Source organism: Aythya ferina (genome assembly GCF_964211825.1).
Source record: "Aythya ferina genome assembly, chromosome: 2".
NCBI classification, from domain to species: Eukaryota; Metazoa; Chordata; class Aves; order Anseriformes; family Anatidae; genus Aythya; species Aythya ferina.
The window spans coordinates 50,274,975-50,289,387 of NC_140297.1; the positions used below are offsets into that span (position 1 = coordinate 50,274,975).

Consider the following 14,413-nt stretch of genomic DNA (forward strand, 5'->3'; position numbering starts at 1 on the left):
GTTACCACTCTCCTAGAAATTCACTCAAACATTCCTAACTCTCCACTTGTCTATTTAATAATTAAATAAATAACTGTACTTCTGTCTGTATAAAAATAAAAGTTTGGTTTAAAAAAGTATCTGGAAAGTTCAAAAGGACCAACTTCCCAAGTCTACAAAAACAACCACTTCTACCACATACACTCACCTATCTCCTGAGAGGAAATTCACTGCTCAGAAACCTGATATTCTGTGTGCTCTAATTAAGGGAAAAGGAAATAGCTTTCACAGTCTCTTGTGCAAGGGCCAATGAACATAAGTCAAACACTCACCTAAAACCATGAAAACACTTTGAAAAGAAGCAAAACAAACATTCTGCTAATTTCCCAGATGTATATCCAGTAATGCTTCTGATGTAAAGTGTGGTGGGGTAGGAAAAAGGAAAAGGAGAATTTAGTGATGTGGGGAGGAGAGTTGCCTTCATTCTTCAGCCTTAACCCATTTTAGACATTTGTGACAGAGAGATTCACTCTGAACTGCTTTAACAGTGCTACCATGGTGACACAAAGCAGACAGTCCCACATCTCAGAAAGCTTCTTTCAGAGAAGAGTTATGGTTCTCCCATCACAGTTATTTCTGTAGCATCTATTAAATGCTTAGGTGAAGTTAGCAAGAGTCAAGGCAATGCACAGCCCAGGAAGTCTTCATCTGCTTCCTGACATTTCAGAAGAAAGCCTTGCTCTTGTAACTGTTTAGAAAACTCCAAGATTTCTCTCACATTGAAAACACTCTCTGTCCATGGTGCAACATGTCATTCTGCCAGCTTCTTACCAGTTTTGACATTTTTTCATTGTATTTGTACAAAAGAAAAAAAAAAAAGTAACATTTACACATTTACATACTGTTGTGGTTTTACCTTGCTAGGCAGCTGAACTACACCACAACCACTCTCTCACTCCCCCTCCTCAGAAGAGGAGGGGAGGAAGAGAAGGAAAGAAACAACTCGTGGCTTGAAATAAGGATAATTTAATTAAAGGAAAAATAATTATTAAGGAAAAAAAATATTATTAATTAAATAATTTAACTAAAGGGAAAAAAGGGAAAGGGGAAAAGGGGGAAAAAAACAACAAGCAAAGGCTGTATGGAAGGGCAGCTGAAAGAAACTAATCTCTATTTGCATAGACAAGCAATGTTGACCACATCCTTGAAGCAGGGCCTCAACACACATAGCCGTTGTTCAGGAGGACAGATGTTTTCAAAACAAGAGTACACCTCTTCTTCCTTTTTCCACCTTTTATTGCTGAGTGTGACATCATATGGTATGGAATATCCCTCTGGTTGGTTTAGGTCAGCTGCCCTGGTGATGTTCCTTCCTCACCTCTTGCCCACCCCCCACCTGCTGGCTCTTGGTGGGTCTGGAGGGAGTCCTGATGCGGTACCAGTACTGCTCAGCAGCAGACAAAACACTGGTGTGATACCAGTGCTGTTTTAGCTACAAGTGCAGAGCACAGCACAGTATGGGCTGCAGCAGGGAAAGTTAACTCCATCCCAGCCAGACCCAGAACACATACACATTTCCCAGTTCCACTCATCATCACGGTTATCTGCCTGAGCAACTTTGAGCTCAGCAGCAGCACTGAATGAAGGCAGGTGAGGCCTGCAAACAGTTCTGATACTAGGGTCTGTGATCAACGGCCATTCACTAGGCAAGCAAGCTACCAGATTTTTTTTTTCCAAATCTACACATTGCTAAAAGCATACTGAAGGTTTTGGTATAAATGCATTTTATGTTAGCCAAGAAAATTGTAAAGGAGACAATTTACATGTAAGGCATTACTAGGCAAAGACAGATCTGAGCACTCCTGTTACAAGCACACACAAAACTGATCCAAAGGGATTGGCCCCACATTCTTATGTACCTTCTGCATAACTGTCAGCTGTAACTGTCAGCTACAACAGTAATGTAGATGCAATGGTAAGAGTTAAAAATGTAACTCTTATCTCTTTCTTTGAACAACTTCAGTTAACTGCAAGATGCATGGATCTTCAGATGTGGATGCCATACTAAATCTAGCCTCTTCTATCTTGTTTTGCAAAATATGAGAACTCCAAAAACAGAAAGTAAATGCTAGTTTCCTCTTCAAATGTGTGGTTTATTTGTTGTATCTGGAAATATTAAGCAACTCATGCTAAAATACATTGATCTGAAGGGACTTTACTGCTACAGGGTATATTACATACCATGATAAAGCAAAGTATTCTAAATCTTTACCAGGTGCCTCTGAACAACACTTACAGAAAAATATTTTTGCAACTATATGCATCTTACCCTGTCCACAGGGAAAAAAAAAAAAAAAAAAAAAAAAAAAAAAAAAAAAAAAAAGAAAACAAAAAAACAGTAATTAAGTCTGGTGTAAAAATTAGGTAAAAATAAATAAATAATCATATTATTGTTAACAATGATAAAACTCAATCTTTATACAATACTCTTTTTACCCCTGTAATTCAAAACATTTATTGTCCTCATTTCACAAATCTAAGTCCCCAGGAACTTTGTGATGCAGTTACAAAGCCATTGACAAACCCTTGGGGCTCTGCAGTCCTACCAGATGGAGAGCAACAAAACTAGATACATTTCTTGTTTTTCTTTCTTTTAATTTCCACCTTTGCCTCTATGTATTTTGACCTGCCTCATTCAGTGTTTAGCATAGCACTGCCTCTTATCCTGGCTTTCCTTGAACACATCTGTGGTTCTTTTTTCTTTGGAACTGCCCTACTTCCTGACAGACAATTACATGACCAAAAACACTCACAACATTAATTTATCCCCAAAAATCTCCCCCTGCCCACTCCAGTGCCATTACAGTACATATCTGTAAAACGATGAATATTACCAGAAAACAAGAGATACTACCCTCTCTTTTCTCGTCAGGGTAAAAATGTTGTCTAGCGTTGCAGTTTCTCTCCTTGACAGAGTGTGCTGACATTGATTCATTTATTAAGAGGCTCTGGTAATGTCACGCTCACATCTACAAAAGTAGCATTTTCTAAATTGTTTGCATTTGTTGTGCTCCTTTACCTCTGGCCCTCACCTGATTTACAAGATGCAGCTTTAGAACCTACTACAGGCAGCAGAACAGGCCAAAAAGAGAATCCAAACTATACTGAACAGCACAGTTCAGCAGTTCAGGAAGAAAAATTGCCCACAGTGACCATGTAGTGGTAGATCATAGAAACACCATAGCCATTTTTTCACCACCTCCATTTCATCTTGAATGTCTAGTGCTGTCAGAGTTCCCTTTAGCAGAGAAGAGGTCTCCCTGCCAGACACAGCAGCTGAAAACTCAAGCCCGCCAGTTCCATGCAGCTGGGTGGATTATAACAATTTAACTAACTCAAGCACCTTCACCACCAGCTACACTTCTATTCATTCCAGTTGTACCTCTGCAAAAGGAAAAGTTGTATCCTCCTGTGCCAGTCTGGCCACCTGCAATTCAGCTGAAGCAAGTAAGAAGCAGCTTCTCTACTCATCAATAGATAGATAGATTAAATAAATAAATAAATTTAAAAATCTGCAATCTGCAGCATAAGCACCATAATAGGGCTTTACATTACATACCACATAGGAGGGCATAAATTACATACCACAATGTCTTTTGCTTGTCCTTACAAAGTCTCACACCAGATAACAACTCCCAGATGTTGGGGCCCAACAGCTTGGCACTATCTGGTGGAAGAGTAGGCAAGTGGATGTAGTGACCACCCTCCACCAGCATGCCTGCCCCTACAAAATCTCTTCATAAATCAGGCACTTTGTGCCTAACAGCAGAAGGATTTTCTGCAGTAGGGAATTCAAGGCATAAGGTCTGAGAAGCAGGAGATTTTAAAGCTCCTCTACCTATAGAATTTGTTGAAAATTTTTTTTTTTTTTTTTTTTTTTGAGGTGAAATGTAAAGGCATCTTTCTTGTCTATTCTCTACTACACAAAAGATTGACTAACTCAAGCATCTCTGTAAACGTAATAGCTAGTAGTTTTGAGACTCTCCTCTAAAGTTTCATTGTGTATTTTCTGACAATTAACACATGAAATCAGTTACTAGCTTCTTCAGACTCAGAAATAATAATAAATTATTCAGGCATGAAACTGTAATTACTGGTGGCAGGACAATAAACACCATGTAGCTTTGTCTTGCTAAGCAAAAGACAAACTGAATGGATGAAATAATTATCTAAAACCAAGGACAGAGTCAGATTCCAGCTCATCTTCCTGTCCACGTCTCCACACTGAAAAAATCTCATCTCTTAAGTAAACAAACACATAAGGAAGCAACTAACATTAATAAATTAGAAACTCCATGGAGTAGACAGACTATGATCTCATAACTTTTTTGGGGGGTGATTTTTTTTTTTTTTTTTAAACATCTTCTTTCCAGCCAGACTGAGCTTAATTTACCTGAAAAATTTAAACTGAGAGTATCTTGAAATCACATGAGGAAAATTGCTCGGGTATGACTATACTACTCATTTTTAATTTGACAATGCAATTTAATTTGATTTAAGTAAACGTAGAAACCTTGTGAGAGTTGATGTACCAGTGTTAAATGGAACTTTTTGCTCAAAACCAGCAAATATAAGTGTACTTTAAAGAAAAAATCTCTCCTGTCTTTGGGTAAGTGCAATATATGAAGAATTAAAGTACAGCCATAATCTAACACTTTTTTTTTTTTTTTTTTTTTTTTTTTCAAATGTAAAGCCTTGTAATTAAACCTCAGGCAAAAAATCAGTTTTCTGTCCCTGAGACATTTATGGCAAAAACGAACCCTGTGAGGCCCCACAATGCAGCAACACCCCAAATGCAGGTGTGTCAATGGATATTTTTCTATTTTCTTTCAACACTTCCACCCTGTGGCTGCTCCCCTTTCCTCATTAATCTCTGCTTATTCTGCCACTCAGCTGCAAGAGAGGGGAGAACAGTCACACTCTCATTTTTCTGGTCCTCCAGACCACTCATACTAGCTGTGCTTTGACTCAACAAATTTCAGAAAGTCAATGCTGAGAATAAATGTGCAACTTCCCAGCCATGCCCCTCTGGAAGGAAATGAGCTGTGTTCTTTAGATAAAGGGAAATTACTTTGGAAGTCTAGACTGAACCCTTCCTTTTCCATCCCTCCTCCTGTTTCCCCCTTGAATATATTTAAGACAAAACAAAAGGAAGGTGGAGAATTAAAAAGAACTGTTGGACAGAATTTCTATCCCTGTGTGTAATAAAAATGTTGATATAAACACTGACAAAACATCACCTGGAGGAAAGGGGGGAGAGACAGAGAGCTACAAAAGTGCCAAGGATGTTGGCAGCATGTGGCACAACAAAAGGGGAATCAGGAATGGAGGTGAAAGGCAGCATATTGCAAGCAGCCAGACTGATCATCCTATCAGGCTGGATTTGTCTTTAAAATAAGACAAATAATGCAGCTCTAGATCTAGTTGTCTACAACTGTGACAGTCAAAGGGAAAATCCTACAAGGTATTTAGTAAACTTCTCTGGGAGGGAATTTTAGTGATTGCCTCTAAACTGAAGACACAGTAAAAAGAGCAGCTGTGAGATAGGATCAGAACAGCAGGGAAGCTTGAAACAATCAATCACATGAACTCAGGTGAATTTTAAAAACCCTTACAGACTCTATGAACTAAAATGGAGGAGGGACAGGTCATAAACATTGACTGAAATGGTAGCAAACAAGAAAAAATGGCTAAAATAAAATAAAATAAAGAAATATGAATATATATATATATATATATATCCCCAAATACTACTTGATTCAACTGGGGAATAGGAAGCAAAAAGACTTTACCAATCCAAGGAGCAAAAGAGGGACCAAGTAAATGGATAAAGAAGTTGATATGCATTAAGAAAGAACAACAAAAGTGGAAAAAAATAATCAGACAATAGATGTAAAGATGATGTCAGAGGATTTGATAAATAAAATTGTCAGAAGGACCACCAAGGAAAGCAGTCCTAAGAGCGAGAAAGAAACAAAATATAAGTGCATTTGAAGTAAGCTGCAGTACGGAGGGGGACCAAGTCTCACTAACTTGCTCTATTTCCAAAATAAGTGAAAAGATATATTTTGTTTGGTTGGCTTTGATAGGGGGAATGGCAGGGGAAGGAGCAATGAAACGAATGCACCATGAACTGACTCTGTGGACATCTTGAGAATTTTTCCATTCTGAGCATGTTTAATTCTTGCTGAATAGAGATTCAATGAAACCTGTATGACAATTTTTCTTCCCTTTACGGGAAAACAAAACCAGGGTTACATCAAGACAGCAGCAGGGCAGCAAGATCACAATTTCCTATTACTCATTGGCAGAGCACAGCCAGTGCCCTTGCTCTAACACAGATGCAAGCTAATACAAAACAAACGGCAGCTCTCAGTGCCCTCTGTCCCACTCCCTAATAAAAAATAAAAAGTTAACACTTTGAAACACCCTTCAGCCCCTGCTTTCAGCTGCTGGCACATGTCTCCACATGGAACAGAGAAGAGGAAAGGGAAGGAGTGATCAGACAACACTTCAGCTGAGCTCACAGGGAGGAGTGCTGCAAATGCCTGCTCAACTCACGCTGCTTGTATCCTAAGGTTATACTGGACTACAGTATGTGCCAGAGCTCAATGTCAGGTTTATTAGGTTCAGTATTCTTACTTTCCAGTCGAAAAATAAAAAAGGAAAAAAGGAAAGGAGGGGTTTTTGTTTGTTTGTTTGTTTGTTTTTTGACCAAGTGCAGGAAAGAAGTTTTGTACCTTAAGAAAAATTCCCACGCGTGGGAATGAATGTGAAAATTGTATGCCTGAATCATACTGTTAATTCCCTAAGTCCCACATTATGTGGGGTTTGAATAATGTTTTCAGCTAGGAAACTTTTTTATTATTATTATTTATATATTTTTTTTTTAAAAAAAAAGGTAGTCTAGAGCTCCTCCCTTTCTAAATCACAGTAAGACCTAGAAAGACCAGTTTTGTTTTTAAACACAGTTGCCCTTAATTGCCCTTAAACTGGTCAATTCCAGTAATCAGCATCAAACTAATAACAGACACTCTTTGCCAGACCAAAAATGACCATTCAGCTAGATTCTTCTTCAAAATGTTTATTTCAGCTAAACAAAGTACAGTTTAGTTGCAGACACATTGTTCTTGAAGTTAGAAATCTCTGTAAAAGTTGTACACCTCTTTACATAATATTTCAACATCCCCCTCTATATATATGTAGAGACACCACTAGACATAGATCTTTGGAAATATATCTTGAATATATCCAAAAGCATTTTCTCCCTTTCTTGTTAGAAGCAGAAGCAAAATAATGAATTTTATCAGATGCTGCCTGTCAATTATGGCATACTTGTGATACAGGAGCATCTGCTGATTATAGGAACTAATAGATCAACATAAAAATTCCTTTTATATTTATTTTAGCTAGATATAAAGTTTCATCTCTCTAAAAATCATAAAATCCTATCAAAATCACTAGAGAATTTCCAGATGTTTTTAATTTAAAACACTCTAGTTAAACTTGGAATTGCCAACTTGTGGCCACAAGGTTATCCAGTGTACTTACAGAGCCTGACGTCTGCTCTGCATGACGTCTGTTCTGCCCAATCCTTTCAAAGCACCCATCACCAGGACACTGAGGATGTTGCTGAGGGCAAGAACTATACAGCAATATTTGCCTTGAAAGCTGGCAAAGAGTAATCCATCTGCATCTTGTAGCAAAGTGAAGACATCACCTAGAAGTTTGAACAATAATCACTTAGAACCAGTAGAAATCACATATTTCATACCAGTATAGCCACACATTTCACCCTAGTCCTTCCAGGGGAAGGGAAGGGAAGGGAAGGGAAGGGAAGGGAAGGGAAGGGAAGGGAAGGGAAGGGAAGGGAAGGGAAGGGAAGGGAAGGGAAGGGAAGGGAAGGGAAGGGAAGGGAAGGGAAGGGAAGGGAAGGGAAGGGAAGGGAAGGGAAGGGAAGGGAAGGGAAGGGAAGGGAAGGGAAGGGAAGGGAAGGGAAGGGAAGGGAAGGGAAGGGAAGGGAAGGGAAGGGAAGGGAAGGGAAGGGAAGGGAAGGGAAGGGAAGGGAAGGGAAGGGAAGGGAAGGGAAGGGAAGGGAAGGGAAGGGAAGGGAAGGGAAGGGAAGGGAAGGGAAGGGAAGGCGCTTAACACCTCAGTAGCATCCCAATCAGTATAAAACATTTTTCTCAGAGACTGGAAAGGACACTGATACCAAGGCTGGTGACAGGAGGATAACATGGAGTTCACAAATATAAAATAACTTTCAAAACTTGTGAAATAATTTATCTGAGTGAGTCTACTGGAACAAGAATGTTAACTAAGGAGCAGATGAAAACAAGTTTTCTGCCCATGGTCACTCAGCATGAGACAGTGGAAGGAAATGAAGATGAATCACATCAACATGGGATGGAACAAAATCTGAAGGAGTATCAGTAACAAAGCCAAAGAGATAAAAGCCAGGGTAAGCTACTGATGAATTCTGGTGAAGTCATAACCAAAGGGAATAGATCTTTAATTCCCTTAACACAGAAGCATAACACATTCCTTGAATTATATTGTTTTATGTTAGCTTTAAAAAGTAGTAGAAGGCTGAACATTTTAATTTGTTACCAATCCTAATCTAAAAACAGAGAACATGCAATAAGACAGGCAAGTCAATATTGTAGCTGTTGCTGCATATATTTAGCTGCATTTACATAAGCACGTGTGTACCTGCGCACATAGCACATAAACCAATTCATTATATTTACACACAAACTGTGTAAGGCTTGTTTCAGGCCTGAACAAGGTCTTATGCTTCCAAAAGAAATTTTTTGTTATACTAGTTCATGTAATAGAAGACTTTTCCTCTTTGATCCTTATAGTGTTACATGCTACTTACACACTAATAGTAATTACATACATATAACACACACTTTTTCTCCCCATTCTTCTCCTCATTATTCTGTTTTCTCTGACCTATATCAGTGGACTGAAAATAGTTACACACTACCAACTTACACAAACCACTTACCCACGCTTAAAAAAATATTAAGTAAAGTGTTCAAAGTAACCCTTCTATAATACACATGGCTTCCAAAGCTGCACTATATATATATATATATATATATATTAGCCTAAAACCAAAATGTCATTATTCATGTTTTGTACATAAGCAAAGGATAAAACCTTCACATTGCAGGTTTTTACAGCCCCATAATTTACACCCTTGTGTCATAAAACAGCGATAAAATATTTTAGAGATAGCCATAAAACCACGATCCAAGTTCAGTCTCTTCAAAAGCTCTGTTTCAATTGTGCTGTAAGGTTCTGAACAGGATTATTTATCTCTGATCAGTAGCAAAGTTCACATGTGCTCCAAACTTTTCCAGAGTTTGCATGTTTTCTAATGCAGTCTCCTAGCTCAGGCTCACTCCTGTCTGGGAGGGGCTAGAAAATGGAATATTTTCATCAAAAGCAGCTTGCACAACTGAACCCCAAATTCTTCACCTGAAATGTATGGAAGTTTGGGGCAAATGAAAGGAGGATGTGGATTTTGGGGGTCAGACTTGTAGCAGAGGTTGCCCAGCTCTCTGGAATTCATTGCTTCCAGAACCTGCACCTCTCAGCTTTCAAGCATTGCACCAACAAAAGCACATCTCTGAAATATGGCAAGGTATGAGGCTTAGAGCCTTACCCCTAAAACATACGCAGAGAAGCAAGAGTGGGAACTGGAGACGGTCCCTGATCTGTGACTCCTGCCTTGCCTTACCACAAATGGTGTTTAAGAACTATTTTTTTTTTTTCAGAGTTTACAAGTCTCTGAAGTCAGCTGGAGTTTTGTACTATATTCAGTGGGAATATTAGAAGGTCAGATATTGCAGAAGATGAAATAATGAAATATGACTGTTTAGCATACTGTTACAGAAAATGACAAGTTTAGACCTCATAGTAAGATGGGTAGACCCACTCTCACAAGCAACACAGTGGTTATATGTACAAATTAATCACAGTCAGTCAGAGAATAGCTATGAGTCTGCTTTTAATACTCTGGATTGGAACAAAGATGTTTTTCTAATATTCTAGTACTTTATCAGTAGGATATTACAAAAAGTGTGTAAGTGGGCATTATACATTAGAAAATAAGCATAGGGAATTTGGTATAAATTGTTGAATATAATACTGTGGTGAAAACTTGGATTTTGGTTCTCCTAAAACTCATTTCTTGACCACAGGCAGCAAGCCATAAAATACCACCTTGAAATGTGAGAAATGTTACAGTCAGGATGTGTCTAACAACTCAATTAATTATGGCTTCTTTCTCCATCTACTTGGAATTTATTCATTTTACCAATTTATTTATTTATTTTTATTTAAAAAACTCAGTTTCCTGAAAGCCAGGGTTATGTCATTTTATTTATTTATTTAAGGTTACTGAAATGTAAACAGTTTTTGACTAGACAAGCCTCAGTAATGACTGGAAAATGTAATTTAGAAGGCTTTCCGGAATACTTCACAGTAATACGGTTTGAGTTTGTTTTTCAGTTGTAGGTTATACTCAGCTTGGAAAGCAGCAAAGTCAGTATTTCAGGATATTCGAGATTCCTGGAAACCTCTAAGAACTGTAACATGTCAGGCCCTGATTTGGGAACGTACTTACCTGCCTATCCTCAAGCACAAGACTTCACATCTTTATTACAGAAAACTTTAATCAAGTACCTAACTTTGAACATGTATTGAAGCACTCTGCCGAATCAGAAAGGAATCTGGACCTTTTTTAATAGCAATGTTGTTAATTGACTGCAAAGACGTTACACCCTGCAGCGAGGCTCAGCAGGAGCTGTGCCTGCTGGCGAGCAGCTCTGGCAGCAGGCACCAACCAGCCGGTCGCTGGCAGCACAGAGCATGGACCATGGCCTCATGCCGGGGGAACCCCTGGGCAGAATGCTGCTTGCTCTGGACATACTAGCCGGTGTGTACCTGGCCACTGGCTACACTAAATGTTTAAAAACTCTCCGTTTTTGAGCTATCTGTAAAGTAGCACTGAGGCAATCTACTGAAGTGGTGAGTTTTATGGTGGAAAAATATACAAGGCAATAAAATGTCTTTTACAGCTGGTAAAGAACTGAAACAAAACAGAGGCATTTGATAACTGCAAAGGGGTTACCAGTGAGGATATTCTAGCACAGTGACCAATTGCATAATAAAAGCAGATTAAAAGAAATCAGACATCATGATTGTTTTCTTAGTGTTTCACCTTTTGGAGTCACGTGGAATTGCAGCCTTGGACTTTCTGCAGAAGCCAATACTGAGGACTTGTGCTTTGGGCACTAACTGAGAAAAAAAAAAGGTATTAAAAAAAATGAAATCCTGTTTGAGGGCAAGTAAGTAAATAACTGGTTGAAGCCACATCCTTAGTGAAAAAGAAATGGTACAATAAGGAAACAAATCTCCAAAACAGTCACTATACTATCTTTAACATGACTTTGAAATATGTGAAAGACATACAGAGTGTCAGCTCTTCTGTCACCACAATATTTGGATTCCTACTCACATATTTAAACAAATTTGGGGAGACTGAATTTAAACCAAGCCAGAATACTTGTGGTTTTCTTAGCCCACAACCAGCTTCCCAGACTTTCAGTTTACAAAAGTCACTGGAACATTAATAATTCTTCTCCCTTGAACCACAGATACTCCTTTCCCATTTCACTAGTCTTCCTGTAAACATATTTTTGCCTCAACACAAAGCAGTTGCAGCCTACACATCTAATCAGCATGACCACAGTACTTTAAACCTGTTTTTATTCAAAACTATAGTGTCCAGACTATTCCTATATGCAACTACCGCAAGTATTTACCCACAGGTAAATACTTTGCACAGGTAAATAAATTGCCTTTGTAAATTGCAGTGGGGAGGCCTGCATTTTTCACACATCCCTTTCTACTTAGTAATAAATAACTTACATCTAGAAATCTAACCTTCAAAGACACCAAATACCTAAAGCTTAGAAACAATGGACACCAATGAGGCATGATGGAAGTAGCTCATTCTGGCATGACAGTGTTTACATTGTATCCCTATTTAAACATGATCCCAAGAATTAACATGCTTCTCTTCTTCCTCTGCCCAGGATAATCCAAATCTGGGGTAGTGTGTCTGATTCCAGCATGTTTAAAAGCATGTGCTGTTTTTTAAGTTTGTGGGTTTTTGGACTACTGAGAAGCTCCTTCCAACTCGATGCTTCCCCTTTACTTCTCTACTCACCTAGTTCCTTACAAGTTGTTTTTCCCCTCACTGGGACTCTAGTGAGTTTTGTGCACAAGGCTGCAGACATGTACTGTTTCAGACACAGAGAATATCTGGGGGTGGAGGGAATATCACAAAGAGATTACTGTAAAAATGTCAGTATTTAAAGCAAGTCTTCTTTCCCTTTCCCTTTACCCCTTTCCCTTCACTCTTTGCCACTTACCTTTCCTTTTTCCTTTCCCCTTTTTCTTCCCCTTTCTCCTTTCTTTCCCTGTCCCTTTCCCTTTCCCCTCACCTTTCTCCTTTCTTTTCCTTTTTCCTTTCCTTTCTCCTTCTATGGTGGACCCTGTAAAACAAGTGTCCCCTTTTCCCCTCACCCAGGCTATTCCTGTGCTGTTCTCACTCTTGACATTACTGCAAATCTCATGACTTGAAGACGTAGTCCCCAAAGACAAATGCTCAAGTGAGAATGTCATGACCAGTTCACCACAAATACTGCCATTATTCATAGTTAGGCTGAATTATTCCTGCCCACCATGGATCACATCATTATGCAAAGGCATGACCTAAGACTATGGGGAAAGACTGGCAAAAGGCCTCTTTAAGAAGCGTGCCAAATTTCACCGATTCATTTCACAAACAAAGCACATGCATGAAGGTAAACTTTATGCATTTCAAGTATTTTCATTCTAAAAAGAGTCCAGGTATTTATTTCTGAGCTTTTGTGCACACATTTCCCTGACTCACAATTTCAAAAAGGAGGGGACCAGATCTTATAAAAACAACATCAAAACACAGATTTAGCTCTGTTTTTCCATAGCTTCATTCACCACTGTGGTCACTGCTCTTGGCAGTGACATTTTAAAAGTTGCAAGAAAAAGGAAAAAAAAAAAAAAAAAAGGTTGACTTTCAGATTTTTTTTTTCCTTTTTAACTTGAATATTGTCAGCTTCATGCTTAGAGTGCATATTTAAATCTTTATTAGCTCATTTCTTTTTTGATAGGACATGTACGGGGAAGTAAACCTATAACTCAGAAAAAAAATGTACATTAGTAAAATACATGAAGAAGTGAAGACTTCTTCTAAATTAGAGGTGATATGTATCAGAGAAAAAAGGACAGCAAGCCATGGTCAGTGCATCATCATGTAAAGACATGGTTAGCAGTGATACACATACGTGACAACAAGCCACATGCAGCTGGGAGCTGGACCTAGAGGGTACCGCAGCATGGTGACCTCATGGCAATGATCTCACCCTGCAGCCCGGATCATGAGCTGGGGGAATAATTGCGGTTGGCTTTGGCACATGCACTCTATCAAGAACTGTGCAGGACTGTCATCACACTAATGCTGCCATCTGAATCAGCAGGGGGCAAGCAGAGAAGGGAAAGGGGTGCAACAAGGTAGGAAGAGGCCACGCTTAAAGTATTTTGACATGACAGCAGGCTGCCCATAGGCTCCACAGATTGCTTGGAAGGCAGGATGAGAAGAAATAAACATGGAGCAAGGATTTTGCTAATACGTCCATCTTCCCAGCCAGACAGTCTGGTTTGATTCAGCTACCTCAGGAAAAAGACAGCCAGAGCTACAAAGAAGGAGAAGTACCTTTGAAGCTGCACTGATTTAGTACATTAACCATGGTTTATGTCATACTCAGATTTCTTGACCTTTAGCCATGCTTACCTTTGCCAGTTAAACTCAGCAATGTTCACAACAAAGAAACAGGTCCTCCTTACCGTGCCTATAGATGTTATTTTTCCTCCTCCATATAAAGGTAGTATTCAGGGGACAGGGGCTCTCCTGGCTGTGCTGCATCTCAGCACATGCAGAGAGCCCTGGAGGCAGAGAGAAAGGCAAGGAGGAGAGGTTCAGAGCAACCTGGGCACACAAAAATGAATAATTGTGCATGCCGTGAAGACAGCCTACTTACACAGTTTTCCTGGAAATTAATGTTTTAGAGTAGCAAAAAGCCACACTGTTATGAGATTGCTGAAGGGCAACCCACAGGTCTAATAAATAAGGGACTTAGGGAGAGATAGGGGAAGTTGCTTATGCCAAAGGAAAGCTCAAATGCACTTTGGAAAGAAAAAAAAAAAAAAGAAAGAAAGAAAGAAAGAAACTTCTCTCTCGTCCCATCCTATTTTC

General features: G+C 39.1%; 1 protein-coding gene across 2 annotated transcripts in view; it reads right to left on the reverse strand.

Moving 5' to 3' along the window:
* LOC311431390 (uncharacterized protein) overlaps positions 1 to 14,413 on the reverse strand; it is a 541,797-nt gene that overhangs the window by 334,432 nt on the left and 192,952 nt on the right. Inside the window, exons 5-8 of one of the 2 annotated variants that reach the window (XR_014689389.1) lie at positions 14,005 to 14,103; positions 12,287 to 12,381; positions 11,276 to 11,352; positions 7,591 to 7,759 (exon numbers count right to left, since the gene is read on the reverse strand). The gene's annotated coding sequence lies outside the window, so the exon portion shown is untranslated. Of the gene's footprint in view, positions 1 to 7,107; positions 7,760 to 11,275; positions 11,353 to 12,286; positions 12,382 to 14,004; positions 14,104 to 14,413 lie in introns of those variants that run through there. The other variant, XR_014689390.1, reaches the window with a different exon arrangement.